The 18,703-nt window shown below is 42.3% G+C and overlaps 1 non-coding gene across 1 annotated transcript; it reads left to right on the top strand.

Moving 5' to 3' along the window:
• Nucleotides 1–12,896: 12,896 nt before the first annotated feature.
• Nucleotides 12,897–12,969, top strand: TRNAE-UUC. Its single transcript has one exon. It is a non-coding gene; the product is annotated as a tRNA-Glu (tRNA).
• Nucleotides 12,970–18,703: the final 5,734 nt, after the last annotated feature.

The following is an 18,703-nucleotide window of genomic DNA, read 5'->3' on the forward strand; positions in this document are numbered from 1 at the left end:
TTAAATAAATAACTACTCTAATGAAAAAGAAAAAGAAAGGAATACTAGACTTTTAAAAAAAATACTCTTTTGTCAAAGGGCTTCCCACTGTGTGTGTAATCAGTATGTATGCCTGTGGCTGTGAGTTACCAGCTGTAATATCTCAGTAAGAAGTGGTGAGTTTATGCATTCATTCTAGGAGTGGTCAGCTCCTACATGCTCTCTGGAATGCCCCATCCAGAGAGGTTCTGCAGCCCTGTGGCACAAAGGGCCATGCACCTTAGTGCTTCTGTTACTGCACCAAAACCATACAGTTTGCACAAGAGTGTGGCAATTCTGAAAAAATTTAAAAATAGAATCACCATAGGAACTAACAATTCCACTTCTAGTTTTGTTCCCTGAAGAACTGAGAGCCAAGTCTTAAAGAGAGATCTGTAGAACATTACTCACAATAGCCAAGAGGTAGAAGCAGCTCATGTGTCCATTAAGTTCAGTGGAGTTCAGTCACTCGGTCGTGTCCGACTCTTTGTGACCCCGTGGACTGCAGCACTCCAGGCTTCCCTGTCCATCACTAACTCCCAGGGCTTTCTCAAACTCATGTCCATCAAGTCAGTGATGCCATCCAACCATCTCGTCCTCTGTCGTTCCTGCCTCATCCTGCCTTCAATCTTTCCCAGCATCAGAGTTTTTCAGATGAGTCAATTCTTCACATCAATTGGTCAAAGTATTGGAGTTTCAGCTTCAGCATCAGTCCTTCCAGTGATTATTCAGGACTGATTTCCTTTAGGATGGACTGGTTAGATCTCCTTGCAGTCCAAGGGACTCTCAAGAGTCTTCTTCAACACCACAGTTCAAAAGTATCAATTCTTCAGGGCTCAGCTTTCTTTATAGTCCAATTCTCACATCCATACATGACTACTGGAAAAACCATAGCTTTGACTAGACAGACCTTTATCAGCAAAGTAATGTCTTTGCTCTTTAATATGCTGTCTAGGTTGGTCATAGATTTTCTTCCAAGGAGAAAGCGTGTTTTAATTTCATGGCGGCAGTCACCATCTGAAGTGACTTTGGAGCCTCAAAAATTAAAGTCTCTCATTTTTTCCATTGTTTCCCCATCTATTTGCCATGAAGTGATGGGACAGATGCCATGACCTTAATGTTCACTAATGGATGAGTGAATAAACAAAATGTGGTATCTACATATAATGGAGTGTTCAGATCAGATCAGTCACTCAGTCATGTCTGACTCTTTGCAACCCCATGAATCGCAGCATGCCAGGCCTCCCTATTCATCACCAACTCCCAGAGTTCACTCAGACACATCCATCGAGTCAGAGATGCCATCCAGCCATCTCATCCTCTGTCATCCCCTTCTCCTCCTGCCCCCAATCCCCCCCAGCATCAGAGTCTTTTCCAATGAGTCAACTCTTCGCATGAGGTGGCCAAAGTACTGGAGTTTCAGCTTTAGCATCATTCCTTCCAAAGAAATCCCAGGGCTGATCTCCTTCAGAATGGACTGGTTGGATCTCCCTGCAGTCCAAGGGACTCTCAAGAGTCTTCTCCAACACCACAGTTCAAAAGCATCAATTCTTCAGCGCTCAGCCTCCTTCACAGTCCAACTCTCACATCCATACATGACCACAGGAAGAACCATAGCCTTGACTAGACGGACCTTTGTTGGCAAAGTAATGTCTCTGCTTTTCAATATACTACCTAGGTTGGTCATAACTTTCCTTCCAAGGAGTAAGTGTCTTTTAATTTCATGGCTGCAGTCACCATCTGTAGTGATTTTGGAGCCCAGAAAAATAAAGTCTGACACTGTTTCCACTGTTTCCCCATCTATTTCCCATGAAGTGGTGGGACCGGATGCCATGATCTTCGTTTTCTGAATGTTGAGCTTTAAGCCAACTTTTTCACTCTCCACTTTCACTTTCATCAAGAGGCTTTTGAGTTCCTCTTCACTTTCTGCCATAAGGGTGGTATCATCTGCATATCTGAGGTTATTGAGATTTCTCCAGATGGTCTTGATTCCAGCTTGTGTTTCTTCCAGTCCAGCGTTTCTCATGATGTACTCTGCATATAAGTTAAATAAACAGGGTGACAATATACAGCCTTGACATACTCCTTTTCCTATTTGGAACCAGTCTGTTGTTCCATGTCCAGTTCTAACTGTTGCTTCCTGACCTGCATACAGATTTCTCAAGAGGCAGATCAAGTGGTCTGGTATTCCCATCTCTTGAAGAATCTTCCACAGTTTATTGTGATCCACACAGTCAAAGGCTTTGGCATAGTCAATAAAGCAGAACTAGATGTTTTTCTGGAACTCTCTTGTTTTTTCCATGATCCAGCGGATGTTGGCAATTTGATCTCTGGTTCCTCTGCCTTTTCTAAAACCAGCTTGAACGTCTGGAAGTTCACGGTTCACATATTGCTGAAGCCTGGCTTGGAGAATTTTGAGCATTACTTTACTAGCGTGTGAGATGAGTGCAATTGTGCGGTAGCTTGAGCATTCTTTGGCATTGCCTTTCTTTGGGATTGGAATGAAAACTGACCTTTTCCAGTCCTGTGGCCACTGCTGAGTTCTCCAAATTTGCTGGCATATTGAGTGCAACACTTTCACAGCATCATCTTTCAGGATTTGGAATAGTTCAACTGGAATTCCATCACCTCCACTAGCTTTGTTCGTAGTGATGCTTTCTAAGGCCCACTTGACTCCACATTCCAGGATGTCTGGCTCTAGGTCAGTGATCACACCATCGTGCTTATCTGGGTTGTGAAGATCTCTTTTGCACAGTTCTTCTGTGTATTCTTGCCATCTCTTCTTAATATCTTCTGCTTCTGTTAGGTCCATACCATTTCTGTCCTTTATCAACCTCATCTTTGCATGAAATGTTCCTTTGGTACCTCTGATTTTCTTCAAGAGATTCCTAGTCTTTCCCATTCTGTTGTTTTCCTCTATTTCTTTGCATTGAATGCTGAAGAAGGCTTTCTTATCTCTTCTTGCTATTCCTTGGAACTCTGCATTCAGATGTTTATATCTTTCCTTTTCTCCTTTGCTTTTCTCTTCTCTTCTTTTCACAGCTATTTGTAAGGCCTCCCCAGACAGCCATTTTGCTTTTTTGCATTTCTTTTCTATGGGGATGGTCTTGATCCCTGTCTCCTGTACAATGTCACGAACCTCATTCCATAGTTCATCAGGCACTCTATCTATCAGATCTAGGCCCTTAAATCTATTTCTCACTTCCACTGTATAATCATAAGGGATTTGATTTAGGTCATACCTGAATGGTCTAGTGGTTTTCCCTACTTTCTTCAAGGTAAGTCTGAATTTGGCAATAAGGAGTTCATGGTCTGAGCCACAGTCAGCTCCTGGTCTTGTTTTTGCTGACTGTATAGAGCTTCTCCATCTTTGGCTGCAAAGAATATAATCAATCTGATTTCGGTGTTGACCATCTGGTGAGTCCATGTATAGAGTCTTCTCTTGTGTTGTTGGAAGAGGGTGTTTGTTATGACCAGTGCATTTTCTTGGCAAAACTCTATTAGTCTTTGCCCTGCTTCATTCTGTATTCCAAGGCCAAATTTGCCTATTACTCCAGGTGTTTCTTGACTTCCTACTTTTGCATTCCAGTCCCCTATAATGAAAAGGACATCTTTTTTGGGTGTTAGTTCTAAAAGGTCTTGTAGGTCTGTGTTATTTGGGCTTAAAAAAGGAAGAAAATTGTGATCCCTTGCTACAACCTGAATAAACCTAGAGGATTTGATGAGTTAAATAAGTCAGTCACAAAAGGACAAATACTGTATGATTCCACTTAGATGAGATGCTCAGAGTAGTGAAATTCATAGAGACAGAAGTGAATGATGGCTGCCAGGTGCTGGGAGGAAGGGAAGGGGGAGAGGGTGTTATGAATGAGACTGAGCTTTTTAGTTCTACAAGATGAAAAGAGCTATGGGGATGGATGGTGATAATGGTTATACAATAGAGTGAAAGTACTGAATGCCACTGAACTGTATACATAAAATAGTAGATGATAAATTTTATATGATGTATATTTTATCATAATTTTAAAATATAATAGTAATTATACACAGTGAATTAATTTTCAAGATTAATATTTTGTGAATGAATATGCAAGTATCAAAAATAGGTTTTCATTGGAAAACTGGTGACTTTTAATGAGCACAATGACTATTAGAAATGGTCTTCCACTGGTGAAATTAAAGGTATTCAGAGTATGTGGATCCACTAAAACCATTCAGAGACACTCCCACCCCTGAATGAATTGGGGAGAGACCACCACCTCGTCTTCAGGGCTGCCCCTGAGAGATCCAGCTTGACAGAATCTTTTGTATTAGAAACTCTAGAAGACAAGGAGCTGGGGCTTCAGCGAGTTGCAGAACAAGTTCATAAACTGTTTGTGCCTGAAAATTTGACTAATAAATGTCTACATAGAAAATCCAATTCATTGTGACCCTATAGCAAATATGGGGACAGCTGTCCCCCACCACTTTCAACATCTCATTGGCTCTTCACCAAAATCAAACTGAAAACCGTGCCACTAATTATGCTTCAGCCTCAAAGCCCCTAGCTTCTACGGGTCTTTACTCAGGCTCTGTATCTAATTTGCTCCACACAGTTTTGTAGTCTTTATCTTAAAAGGGCTCAGCTATCCCTAGCTAACTTCTGATTGGAGAATGACTATGCCCAGTTCCCACATAAGTTTTCTAGAAGCAGCTATCTGGTTATTCTCCCCTTCTTTTCCCTCCCTTCTTTGGTGTCTAAAGGCCAATTTTTTTTCCCCCACATAAGAAGATCAATGCGGAAATGTGACCTAAGTTCCAGGTCTGCGACTTGTTAGCAGAACTAGATGTCCCCTCTAGGACTAGAGAAGCTGTGGCTGGGGAAGGGGAAGAAGCATCCACAGGAAGTACCACGGAGTCCTCAGGGGAGAGGATGGAACCTTCTGGATCAAAGACAGGGTGCAGGTAGAGGATATCATCTTCAGGCATGGAAACCCCAGTCACTGTGGACAAGTGAGATATGTCACCTGAATGGGGACAGGGAACTTGGATGTCCAATGACATAGTGGTACCACATCTACACACAGGATAAAACAATAAATAAGTTACAGAAAAGGCACAACCCAGCAACAATCAGAGAACTAGCAAAATGCTGCTTTGGAATCTGGTCTGAGTTCAAATCCATGTCCTGTTGCTTATCAGCTTTATTGTCTTTGGTAAATCAGTCAACATTTTAGAGCTTTCAGTTCATTTCAGTGACTTAGTTGTGTCTGACTCTTTGCGACCCCATGAACCGCAGCACACCAGGCCTCCCTGTCCATCACCAACTCCCGGAGTCTACCCAAACTCATGTCCATTGTGTCGGTGATGCCATCCAACCATCTCATCCTCTGTCATCCCCTTCTCCTCCTGCCTTCAATCTTTCCCAGCATCAGGGTCTTTTCTAAGGAGTCAGCTCTTCGCATCAGGTGGCCAAAGTATTGGAGCTTCAGCATCAGTTCTTTCAATGAACACCCAAGACTCATCTCCTTTAGGATGGACTGGTTGGATCTCCTTGAAGCCCAAGGAACTCTCAAGAGTCTTCTCCAACACCACAGTTCAAAAGCATCAATTCTTCAGCCCTCACCCCTCTTTATAGTCCAACTCTCACATCTATACATGACCACTGGAAAAACCATAGCTTTGACTAGACAGACCTTTGTTGACAAAGTAATGTCTCTGCTTTTTAATATGCTATCTAGGTTGGTCATAACTTTCCTTCCAAGGAGTAAGCGTCTTTTAATGCCATGGCTGCAATCACCATCTGCAGTGATTTTGGAGCCCAAAAAAATAAAGTCTGACACTGTTTCCACTGTTTCCCATGGAATGTTTTCCATCTATTTGCCATGAAGTGATGGGACTGGATGCCATGATCTTAGTTTTCTGAATGTAGAGTTTTAAGTCAACTTTTTCACTCTCCTCTTTCACTTTCATCAAGAGGCTCTTTAGTTCTTCTTCACTTTCTGCCATAAGGGTGGTGTCACCTGCATATCTGAGGTTATTGATATTTCTCCCGGCAGTCTTGATTCCAGCTTGTGCTTCTTCCAGCCCAGCATTTCTCATGACGTACTCTGCATGTAAGTTAAATAAACAGGGTGACAATATACAGCAGTCTGTTGTTCTATGTCCAGTTCTAACTGTTGCTTCCTGACCTGTATACAGGTTTCTCAAGAGGCAAGTCAGGTGGTCTGGCATTCCCATCTCTTGAAGAATTTTCCAGTTGATTGTGATCCATGCAGTCAAAGGCTTTAGCATAGTCAATAAAGCAGAAATAGATGTTTTTCTGGAACTCTCTTGCTTTTTCAACGATCCAGCGGATGTTGGCAATTTGATCTCTGGTTCCTCTGCCTTTTCTAGTTTCTTCTAAATGGGGAAATAGTAACTTCTTTTTTTTTCTTTGAGGAAGGCAAGGCAACCCACTCCAGTATTCTTGCCTGAAGAATCCCCATAGACAGAGGAGCCTGGCAAGCTACAGTTCATGGAGTCGCAAAGAGATGGACAGGACTGAGTGACTAAGCACATAGTTGATTTACAGGTTCCCCAGATGGTGCTAGCGGTAAAGAACCTATCTGCCAATGCAGGAGATGTGGGTTCAATCTCTGGGTCAGGAAATCCCCTGGAGGAGGGCATGGCAATCCACTCTAGTATTTTTGCCTGGGGAATCTCATGGACAGAGGAGCCTGGCGGGTTACAGTCCACAGGGTTGCAAAGAGTCAGACTCTACCAAAGTGACTTAGCGCGCACGCATGGGTGCATGTAGTTGATTGACGATGTTGTGTTAGCTTCAGGTGTGCAGCAAAGTGATTCAGTTATACATAGAGATATATCTATTCTTCGTCAGATACTTTTACATTGTAAGATATTAAGTATAGTTCCTTGTACTATACGGTAGGTCCTTGTTGATTATCTATTTTGTATATAGTGGTGTGTGTGTGTTAATTCCAAACTCCTAATTTATCCCTTCCCCTGCCTCCCTCTTTGGTAACTATAAATTTATCTTCTATGTCTGTGAGTCTGTTTTGTAAGTAAGTTCTTTTGTATCCTTTTTTTTTTTTTTTTTAGATTCCACGTATAATCGATATTGCTTCTTAGGGTTGGTTCATGTCTTAGTGGCAATGGAATATGTGAAGTAGAGCCTGGAGCAGCTACTCGGGTATGTACCAGTGCTTATAACTAGGATGTCTAGAACACTACACGTTGGAGGCTGCAGCAGCAGACACTGGTCAGAGTGGGATCTTGATGGCAGGAATTCCTGGTCTGCTTTGCTCTCTGCTGTTGAGTTATACAACCCTTCCATGAGGTATTATTTCATTGTATCACACACTCAGAACTTTTTATGAGGCTGGAAAAACTACATTAAGTATTTCTATATGAAAACTGGACCTCTGTTTCTATGATTAAATCGCCAGACTTGGAGTGTGGAACTTTAGGTGTGCATGATGTTTCTTGCCATTCAGCTTTTCTGTGCCAGGACCTGCCCTAGCCTCCTGGCCAGCACCCAACACCTTGTTTCTGGGTGGGTGTTGATTTCATGCAGGAACTTCCTCATGCATGGCTCCTTTCCTCTCCCCTGTGTGATCGGCCTTGAGACGCCGCAGTTGCCTACAGCCAGGTTATGACCAATCAAGACCAGGAAGCCACAAGCCAGTGTTAGAAGAGAAAGGGCTTTTTCTAATTTCTCAGTTGCCCAGAGAAGATGGCTTCTGGCCACAGCCTACTACCTAAGACTGATCTACCTCCTTTTACTCCATGTCCATCCAGAAAGAATAAAGGGGGAGTGCAGGTTGTGGGGAGACACTGGCCTAGGTTCAAACCCCACCTGTTCTATTAAAATATGTGTGGTTTTAGCCAGATAAGCTCTCTGAGCCCCGTTCGCCTTATTTGTAAAATGAAGAAAATGATACACAGCCATCATGTTCCAGTGAAGATTCAATAAGCTGACGTACAACAAGTAAGTACCAGGTATCTGGAAAGCATAGTATCCATGCAGTTTTTATCATCCAGAATATTCTATACTTTTCCATAATGGGTGTCTGGCTTCTCAGTTCCTTTCCCTTTTTTTTTTTTTTTGGTTGATTTAAAAATTTTGTTTTTGTTTTTGTTTTTTTTTTTAATTTTATTTTATTTTTAAACTTTACAATATTGTACTGGTTTTGCCAAATATCAAAATGAATCCGCCACAGGTATACATGTGTTCCCCCTCCTGACCCCTCCTCCCTCCTCCCTCCCCATACCATCCCCTCTGGGTCGTCCCAGTGCACCAGCCCCCAGCATCCAGTATTCTAACATGTATTTTACTGCAGTAAAGTTGGTTTACAATGTTGCGCCAGTCTTTGCTATACAGCAACATGACTCAGTTACATACATATAGATGTTTTTATATATTCTTTTCCATTATGGTTTATCAGAGGATATTGAATATGGTTCCCTGTGCTGTACAGTAGGACCTTATTGTTTATCCCTCAGGACCTCTTAATGGTGTTCTTACAACAACAAACCATTGCTGGGTAGTAACTCCAAGGTGTGGGAGATGCCATGATGATAGGAAGGTTGAGGACAGCCATGGGCATGGGAACAGAGACGGGCGCAGGCAGGACAGGGAGAGACCCAGACTTCACCCTTTTGTCCAGGATGGGTTACAGTCACTCTGCAGCCACACCATTCAGCAAATTCTGCTTCAACAGCACAGGCTAAAACTTCCATTGCGGTCTGACAAGTGAAGAATTGCACAACCAGCAAAACCGACTTCATTACACAGCCCAGGGAGAAAGAACTCTTCTAGTTTTCTCCTTTGTAAAAATGTGCTGTGAGCTTCCCTCATGACTCAGTGGTAAAGAACTCATCTGCCAACGCAGAAAACCCAGGTTCACTCCCTAGGTCAGGAAGCACCCCTGGAGAAGGAAATGGCAATCTGCTCCAGTATTGTTGCCTGGAGAATCCCATGGACAGAAGAGGGTGGTGGGCTACAGTCCTTAGAGTCCCAAAAGAGTCAGACACAACTTAACAAGTAAACAACAACATTCTGTATGTTATTCACCAACTCCAGGCAGTGTTGCATTCCCTGTGGAACACAGTGTGGTTCCTTTTCTCCCTTTCTTGCCCAAACTTCCATCTCAAGCTCAAGGAAAAGCCAGACATCCTCTACTGCAGGGGTCCCCAACTTTTTTGGCATCAGGGACCAATTTGGTGGAAGATAGTTTTTCCACAAGCCTGGGTGGGGAGGGGATGACCTGGGGATCATTCAAGCACATTACATTTCTGCCTCCCCAGAAAGAGGCACTTTATTTCTATTAGTATGACATCAGCTACATCTCAGATCGTCAGGCATTAGATCCTGGAGGTTGAGGACATCTGCTCTACTGGATCACAGGTAGCAATCATCATTAAGATTGCCTGGCTCACTTTTCATATTCTCTTAATTTCAAGGTGAGAGTCTTTTTCCTCTGGCTATTTCTCTGAGATAATTTGAAAACACACTCTGTTTTCCTTGTCCTCCCTCAGTTAGAACTTTCCCAGCATCTTTGGAGGGCACTCTTGACAGGAGATGTACCTGACTTTTCCTCTCCTGCCTTTGGGATTTCTTCCGGTTTGGGCCACAGAGGGTTTTGCAGGAAAGCAGAGATATTCCTTTTTTTTTTTTTTTAACTTCACCTATTGAATATTCATCAGGTGATGGATTCCACCTCAACGATCAGCCAAGGGAATAAAAATAGTTTGCAGCCAGCTCTCTGCCACAGACAGAGCTCCCAACCATTGGAAGATGGGGCTTTTCCTACTGGGTGATGTTAAGACAAGCAGGTCTGATTTCCCCAGACAGAGCTCTGTGCTCAGAGCAGATGCCTGTCAAAGCAGCCCCCAGTAAGTGGCAATACTTCCTTTCCCTAAAGGTAACTGTCCTCATCACTCTCATTAGCGAGCCAAGTGAACCTTGGGTGCATATCAGAATTTGCTTTAAAATATTCATCGTCTGACAACTGATATTTCAGCCATATTTCCTTGAAAACTACTTTGGGAGAGGAAGGCTGAGCGGCAGGGCTCAATTAACTTAGCATTTTGCTCACCTTCTGAAACTACTTTTCAAGTCCAAATCATTAAAAATTCATGGCACTGTGTAACATGTTATTCTCTGGTGAGGACTGAGCAGGACAGAGGTGGCTGCTAGTACAGGGCTATCCCTCCTGTGCGTGCAGTGGCAGATGAAGCCGGGGCTGTCCTGGGTGGGATAAACAAAACTCTCCCCCCCACCTCAGGGACATCATTCTGTTCAGGAAGCATCAACACCCCTTACCAAGCCCTGGATGGGTCTTCCAAGTGGGCAGTGAAGCTTTTTCATGGTTTCCGCAGAAAGAGGCAGCCAGGAGTACCCAGGAGCACCTCTGAAACATGGTAAGTGGGAAAAATTGGAGGCAGACACACACAGGTTCTTGAGCAGTTTTGACAATTACCTCTGTGAGGCTCAATTTCTACATATGCAAAGTACACAGAGTTCCAGGGCGAAGACTGGAATAGCATAGAGAAGGTGCACTGAATCTTTTGGCAGTTCACTGATGCTAAATAACTGTCTCATCACCTCCATCACAGGGATATGGCGTCTGGACCACTGTGCACATTCTACTATGTCACCATGTCTGCGTCCCCTCCAAAGCACTAGAGTCCAGGCCCTGTTCACCTCCACCCTCGGTGCTCAACATTAGCTGGTACAGAAAAGGGACTCAGTGAAACTTTTGTGAGAAAATTGTAATGACACATATTCATATTTATTTGTTAACTCATATAATTGTTGTTCAGTTGCTCGGTCATGTCCAGCTCTTTGCAACCCCATGGACTGCATCACACCAGGCTTCCCTGCCCTTCACAATCTCCCAGAGTTTGCTCAAACTCATGTCCATTGAGCTGGTGATGCCATCCAACCATCTCATCCTCTGTTGCCCCTTTCTCCTCCTGCCCTCGATCTTTCCCAGCATCAGTCTTTTCCCATAAGTTGGTTCTTTGCATCAAGTAGCCAGAGCATTGGAGCGTCAGCATCATTCCTTCCAATGAATATTCAGAGATTGACTGGTTTAATCTTCTTGCTGTTCAAGGGACTCTCAAGTGTCTTCTCCAGCACCACAACTTGAAAGCATCCATTCTTTGGTGTTCAGCCTTCTTTATGCTCCAACTCTCACATCCATATAACTATTTGAAGGGAACATGATTATCATTAGTCCATTAATTATGATAACTTTTGAAAAAAGAATTATTATAAAGTAAGCACAAACTAGTGATTGCCAATGTAATGATTTTCAAGCAAAAATTTAACAGGAAACTGAGCAAAATAAGTTGTTCTTCTAATGGCCATAGCTTCCAAGTCCTAAGCAAACAGGAATTTTGCTTCAAAAAGAGAACAACTGAAAACAAAAACTGGCCCTTTGGACATAGTCTAAAAACATGCTTGATAATTGCATCCTAGTCGCTAATGGACGTTTGCCCATAGCCCCTAAACCATCCCATAATTTGAAAATGTTCAGTTTGTTTGTCATTTCTCAGTTTGCTGAGGTTTGGTTTTTGTCTCCACATCCAACTGCTCAGAATCTTATTCAAGCAGATCCAAACCACTCTGGTCTAGAAATAGGGCTTGAAATCTGGCCAGCCTGGTTTTTTATGCAATATTTCCAGTACTCCCGCTTTCAAAACAAGCTGGTGGAAAGAAAATGCTAGACAAGCCCCACTGTGGTATTCCAGAACTTTCCCAGTTCAGCCTGGAAACTTCAGAGAATTGTGAGATACAACCAAGAAAAATAAAAATAATACCACTTTACATTTGCCTAACATTTGATCATCTATGTGTAGCTAATGTTTATTCAGCAATTGAGTTTCACACATAATATCCGTTGAATCTTCCAAACAAGCCTGTGAAAAAGAGAATTTTCTCCTTTTCACAGAGGGTCTTTTTTACAGGGTATGAAGTGCCCAGGCCAGGTTCATGATTTTCTTGGAGTGTTCCCATCGTTATCTTCTTCGATCATCTGGGAACTGGGATCAGCAGGGCCTGGGAGCCCCTCCGTGCAGAACCAGGGTCAGGAAGGTGACTTTTTCAGGGTCATACCACCAACAAGAGACAAAAACTAGAGTCTGTGCTTTGTCCATATATGCTATCAATGCTGCTCAACTGCAAAAGCAGCTTAGCATTTAATGTTTTAAAAATATTTTAAATGCTTAATGCTTTTAAACAACAGTTATAGAAGTCTCACTAAAAGATGTGTTTCAAAGCAATTGCAGTACCATTTCATCCAGGGAAACAAGAGTTCAGCAAAGCTGACACTAAGTCTACACCCTCACACTGGATCATGGACGACGGTTTATAATGAGTACAAATTAAACAAGTTAACAAGGATGGAAAGGGTTGGTATATCCCAGTCATCAATAGGTCTAACCTACTATTTGTGGGGCAGGATAAGGTAAAGTTAGTCACAGCCTCTGATCCAGACTGTCCAGATTTAATCCTTTCATCTACTCACTGGTTCACATGTTAGGTGTGTACCTTAACTCTCCATGACTCTGCTTTCTCCTCTGTAATGTTACCTACCTCATGAATGCGTTGTATTAATTGAATTAATGTATGCAAAGTCCTGGAATAGTCTTTAGCAGGCACAATATAAGAGTTTGCTATTATCATGGACTACACTGACCCTCTGACTAGGTGCTGCCTTCTCATTTTAAGCAGATACATGTTGATTTCTGTAGTAGTGTGTAGATATTTTGTATCTCTGGTGGGAATATATTCCCTGAGGGCAAAAGTGGTTCACCATTCATTTGGTCTCCCAAAATGCCTAGCAAGAGTGGCAGACATGGAGAAGGTGATTAATAAATACTGGAGGATTCCCCTGATGGTCCAGTGGTTAAGATTCTGCACTTTCAATGCAGGGGGCCCAGGTTTGACCCCTGGTCAGGGAACTAAGATTCCCGCATGCTGCTTGGCATAGTCAAAAAATAAATAAGTCATTTTTAAAATATAATAAAATAGATACTTTTGGATGTGGTAAGCCAATTTTAAAATCTTATACTGCCATGTACCAATTCAAATTTCTCCAATGATTTCTGTTGCTTGGGGTGCAGATCTGACTTTCTCAGGTAGGCAGCCAAGTCTCTCTTACAAGTTCTGGGGATTCTTCCCCTGATTCTGGCCGAGCTGATTCGCTGGCCACATCCCAAGCATGGGTGGCAGTAACCCCCTTGTTGCCTTTGCTGATTTTTCTCCTCCTATCTAGAGTGCCTTCCTCCTGTGCTCAGCCTATCCAAATCACATACACCCTTCCCTCCAAGCCCACCTTCTCCTGGGAGCTGCTCTCGAACCCCCAAAGTCAAGCAGCTGTCTTCATCTCCTCTTGACCCCTATAGCTTTATAACTACAATTCATTTGGAAGGTATCACTTTCAGTCTTAAGTTTTGGTCAAAATATTATGTCTTGTTTCCAAAGGGGGAAAAGGGCAAAATGAAAGCAGGGGGAAGGAGAAGGGTACTAGAGCTTTGAATCTCTCTGGAACTCATTTCAGCCAGAGAGGGAGGGGCTTGCAACAATGGGAAGAGATGGGACAACTGAGGCTCTTTGTCTGCCCTCCAGAGCAGACACAGCAATCAGGGTCTTTTGTATTTCCATGCAAATGTTCATTGCAGCACCATTTACAATAGCCAGGACCTGGAAGCAACTAGGTCCATTGACAGATGAGTGGATAGAGAAGCAGTGATACATAGGGACTGCTACTCAGCCATAAAAAGGAACAAAACTGGGTCATCTGTAGTGATGGGCCTAGAATCTGTTACACAGAGTGAAGTAAGTCAGAAAGAGAAAAACAAATATATATTAAGGCATACGTATGGAATCTAGGTGGAGAAGGAAATGGCAACCCACTCCAGTATTTTTGCCTGGAGAATTCCATGGACAGAGGAGCCTGGTGGGCTACAGTCCATGGGGTCACAAAGAGTTGGACATGACTGAGTGACTAACACTATGGAATCTAGGAAGATGGTACAGATGAGCCTGTTTGCAGGGCAGAGATCAAGATGCAGACAGAAAATGAATATGAGGGCAGAGGGGGAAAAGGGGTGTGAGACAGATTGGGAGAATAGGATTGACATATATAACACATATACACTACCATGAGTAAAATAGTTAGCTAGTGGGAAGCTGTTATATAACACAGGGAGGCAAGTTCCATACTCTGTGATGACCCAGAGAGGTGGGATGGGGATGGGGTGGGAGGGAGGTTCAAGAGGGAAGGGATATATGTGTACATATAGCTGATTCACTTCATTGTACAGCAGAAACTAATAGAACATTGTAAAGCAATTATACTCCAATTTAAAAAAGAAAAAAAGCAATCAGCCATGAAAACATAAATCCTTGATATTTGGAAGGCAGGGTCCTTTTTGCCAACTCTGGATCCCACAAGCTATGTTCAAGATGTTTCAGGAGCAGTGAGGGATAAGTAGCTACTACTGCACTAAGGGCTGAAACTGATCAAAATGAAGCTCTATTTACCAACCAAGTCAATGGACATGAACTTGGGCAAACTCCAAGAGATGGTGAGTGACAGGGAAGCCTGGCTTGCTGCAGTCCATGGCATCACACAGAGTCAGATACGACTTGGTGCCTGAACATCAACAGCAGCCAACCAAGTCTCCATCCTGGAAATGGAAAGTATTCAACACACTCCTGAGTTCCAAAATGATTACAGCAGTTACATTCTGCCAGTGTAATTATTGGTTAGATGCGGAGGCAGATTCCTGGTGCTTCCCGCTCTGCCACTCTTGCAGAATTCTCTCCCATGTTTCCTCACTGATTATCTCCTTGTTAAATTATATGCCCTGTTGAGGGGGGATCACAGACATTGTCCACTTTGATCACCATTTGGACCTTCAGATTTGAACCTATTGCATTCTAGATACTCAATGTATTAGTTATCTGTTGTTAGATGAAAAACTACACCCAAAGCTTGCTTGCTCAAACCCACCATACTTACAATTATCTTCATGGTTTCTGTGGGTCAGGAATTCAAGAGCAACTCATATGAAGATTCTGGCTCAGGTTCTGGTTCAACCTCAACCCTGAGGTTGCAGCAGGTATTGACCAGGGTCACAGGGATCTCAAGACTCTTCTAGGGCAGAGTGACTTCTGACATGGCCCACTCACAGTTCTAACTGTGCCAAGGGTTCTTGCTGATTCCTTTTTCCCACATGGTCCTCCCTGGGGGCTGACAATGTTCTCCCAGCAGAAGGCTGGCTCCCCCAGAGTGAGCAATCCAAGACCCAACAGAAGTCGTAAAGATCCAGCTTTGGAAGTAGTGTTGCATCTAGCAAGCTAGCATGGCTGTCAATAGATAATTTTTCTGGTTGAGTGTCTTCTCCTTCACTAGCTTAGATGCTCTTTGAAAGAAAAAACTTTCAAACTTCCTTGTAGTATCTGGTACAGTGCTTTGTATCTAGCAAGCACTCAAGTCTTTATTTTATTTTTTAAATTTTTGACAAGGACCATTTTTAAAGTCTTTATTGAATTTGTTACATTGTTGCTTCTGGTTTAGGATTTTTTTTTTGGCCATGTGGGATCTTAACTCTCCAACCAGGGATGGAACCCACACCCCTTTCATCAGAAGACAAAGTCTCAGCCACTGGACTACTAGGGAAGTATTATCACTCAAGTCTTTAATATAGTCACAATTAATAGAAAGATATTTGCCAGTAAATAGTATCAATATTTTCATAATCAGTCAAATCATAATTTTTAGGTTTTTATTGGACAGTTATTTTACTCAGATGAATAATGTTTGAGGGAATAGAATTTCTGTCTTCAGTATTCTTTAAGCAAGCTGGGAATTTTGACGGACACCATCAGGAACAAGTTGCATATAATCTCCTTTGGCTACTCAGCATGACACTTAGTGATTTTCTTCTCTAAGTGTTATGTCTTCGTCTTTGAGGTTTTCATTTGCTTTTGTTGGCATAAACTCACTGTTTCTAGACCACCAGTACTCCTAAAGACCAAAATTAATTGCTAGTTTTATAGTTTTATATGTCTAAATGATAGGGATGCCAGATTGTTTCAAAATGAAAACACATCCAAATTTAATGAAGTTCAAAGGAAGAAATGTTTATTTATGGATTAAAGCATAAAATGATCTGTTGCTTGTAGTTACTGAAGTAGTGACAGCTCTTTTTAACAGGGAAAGGGAGGGCAAGTGGGGAAGCGCAAGGGAGAAAGTTCCTTCTGTGATGCTGAGCATGAATCAACAATCCAGACAGATAAATAAAAGGCCCATGGGTTTTGACACCAGTTGAAAACACATGATATCCAAGTGAAGTCTGCAAAAGGGAGGGGAGTCTCTGGTAAGAGGGCGGAGGTTTTCTTCTGTCAGCTCATCACTTGCTTGCTCAGGGAAGTCTCCACATGTCTGCAGGAATAGAGCATACTTTGTCCCTCTGGGCCACAGCTTTGGTGGCGGTTGAAGTTCAATGGTATCATTAAGCCTTCCTAGAGTTGTTGGAACGGAAGACACAGAATCTAAACTAGAAGGCCACCAAAGAGACTTATTTCCATGTCTTTTATGGCTACCACATCTCTATGCACATACTGCTTGAGATCGCATCACTGGGTACCATGTTCCCTGGAGCAGAAAGAGCTGGACAGCTGTTGTAATTGAGCAGAAGTCCGGAACTGTTCTCTAAAGCTTTTCATTGTTTATGAGAATGCAAAAGCATCTTAACAAATACTTTCTCCCATCACAAAATAGATCATTATCTAATGACACTTATTTCACTCAGTAAGACACTTAAAGTACTACATTCTTCATTTTGTTTAATCTGAACTTGTGGTAATATTAGAACTGGTATACATTGCACAATGATTTATAATTTTACATTTAGCACATAATTTCTATTAACTTCTACATTCATCTACTCTTTATACTAACTTTCTCTGAAATGAATTGAAATTTAAATATAGATTTAAATATTTTACTATTTAAATATAGTAGAAAGCACATTAGATTTGGAGTCAGAAAACCCAGGTCCAGTTTCCCCTGTGATCATGAACATAAGGCTTAATTTCTCAGAGCTTCGTCTCAAGTCCATCATAGGTAAATGATGGATAAAGCAAGGATAATCCTATCACCTTCTGTGCTCATTAAGATTGCTGTGAAAATCAAAAGCATCAGTGTATATGAAAGCCCCCAGTAACACGTGTTTTACAAGATTTGAGATATGTTAATATTTTTATCTTACTCATAAGATACAAAGGTGATACTTCCAAACGCGCGGCATGTCCTCTGCTCCACCTCTTAGCCCCGCCTGGCTTCCAAAAGCGAAGTCATCATGTTAGCTCATCTGTTATAACCTTCCGATTCCATCGATGGAAATTGTCCATGAGTCAGGGTGTCTGATTCTGGTAGAGACTGTCAGCTATTGTTACTCCTTCAAAGCCTTCATCATAATATATTCTAACAATAACATGGTAATGGTCTAATGATCTGAGAGGACAGAAATCATTTTCTCAAAGATCCAATCTTAATCCCAAATGGAGTGAAATAAGACTTTTCCAGCTCCCTTCTTTCTCTGTGTCTAAATAATTTGATGCAGCTTTTAGATGGATTAGAGACATGGTTTACTGTGAACATTTTTTTTTTTCTCCAAGAAAATGGATTATCAAAGAGAATAAGTCAAAAATAATGCTGAAATCAAAAATCAAGATTTGGGACAAGCCGTCTTCATTGTTCAAATTAAAGATGTTAAGAAACTCCACCTTAGATGCTAGTTTGGTTCCTTTGCAGTAGATTGTGTAGCTAATTCCCAGTGTCTTGAGTCAGGGATAGATACTCAAGGTCAGTTGCTCCTCAGGAATCATGGCAAAGTTCTTCCATGGTCAGGCTAGCCAATTGGCAATACCAGCCGCCTTAACATGTGCTGTCCAGGCTCCAGTCATATTATCCATGATCTATGGTGTGGAACAATGGGTTTTTAGCTAAGGAGGGAGACCCAAAGCTGTACACCAGGAAAATGTGGTCCCAGTCCAGTTTCAGTCTGTGATAAGAAAGGCGTTCCTGATAAGAAACATACAGATAGGGTTCCTTAGCCATCACAAAGAAAGGTCAGCTTTGTGTCTGCATCTCTATTCCTGCCCTGCAAACAGGCTTATCTGTACTGCCTTTCTAGATTCCACGTGCTGTGCTTAGTTGGCTCAGCTGTGTCCGACTTTTTGCAACCCCATGGACTGTAGGCCACCAGGCTCCTCTGTCCATGGGGAATCTCCAGGCAAGAATACTGGAGTGGGTTGCCATCCCCTCCTCCAGGGCATCTTCCCAACCCAGGGATCAAACCCAGGTCTCCCACATTGCAGGTGGATTCTTTACTGTCTGAGCATACATATGTGTTAATGCATGATATTTGTTTTTCTCTTTCTGACTTACTTCACTCTCTATAATAGACTCTAGGCCCATCCACATCACTACAATTGACCTAATTTGGTCCCTTTTATGGCTGAGTAATATTCCATTGTATTTAAAATAGCTAGCTAGTGGGAAGCTGCTGTATAGCACAGGGAGCCCAGGTCAGTGCTCTGTGATGACCTAGAGGAGTAGGATGGGGGGGGTGGTAGGGAGGTTCGAGAAGGAGGGGTATATATGTATACATTTAGCTGACT

The sequence above is a fragment of the Bos indicus x Bos taurus genome, chromosome 13 (assembly GCF_003369695.1).
Source record: "Bos indicus x Bos taurus breed Angus x Brahman F1 hybrid chromosome 13, Bos_hybrid_MaternalHap_v2.0, whole genome shotgun sequence".
NCBI classification, from domain to species: domain Eukaryota; kingdom Metazoa; phylum Chordata; class Mammalia; order Artiodactyla; family Bovidae; genus Bos; species Bos indicus x Bos taurus.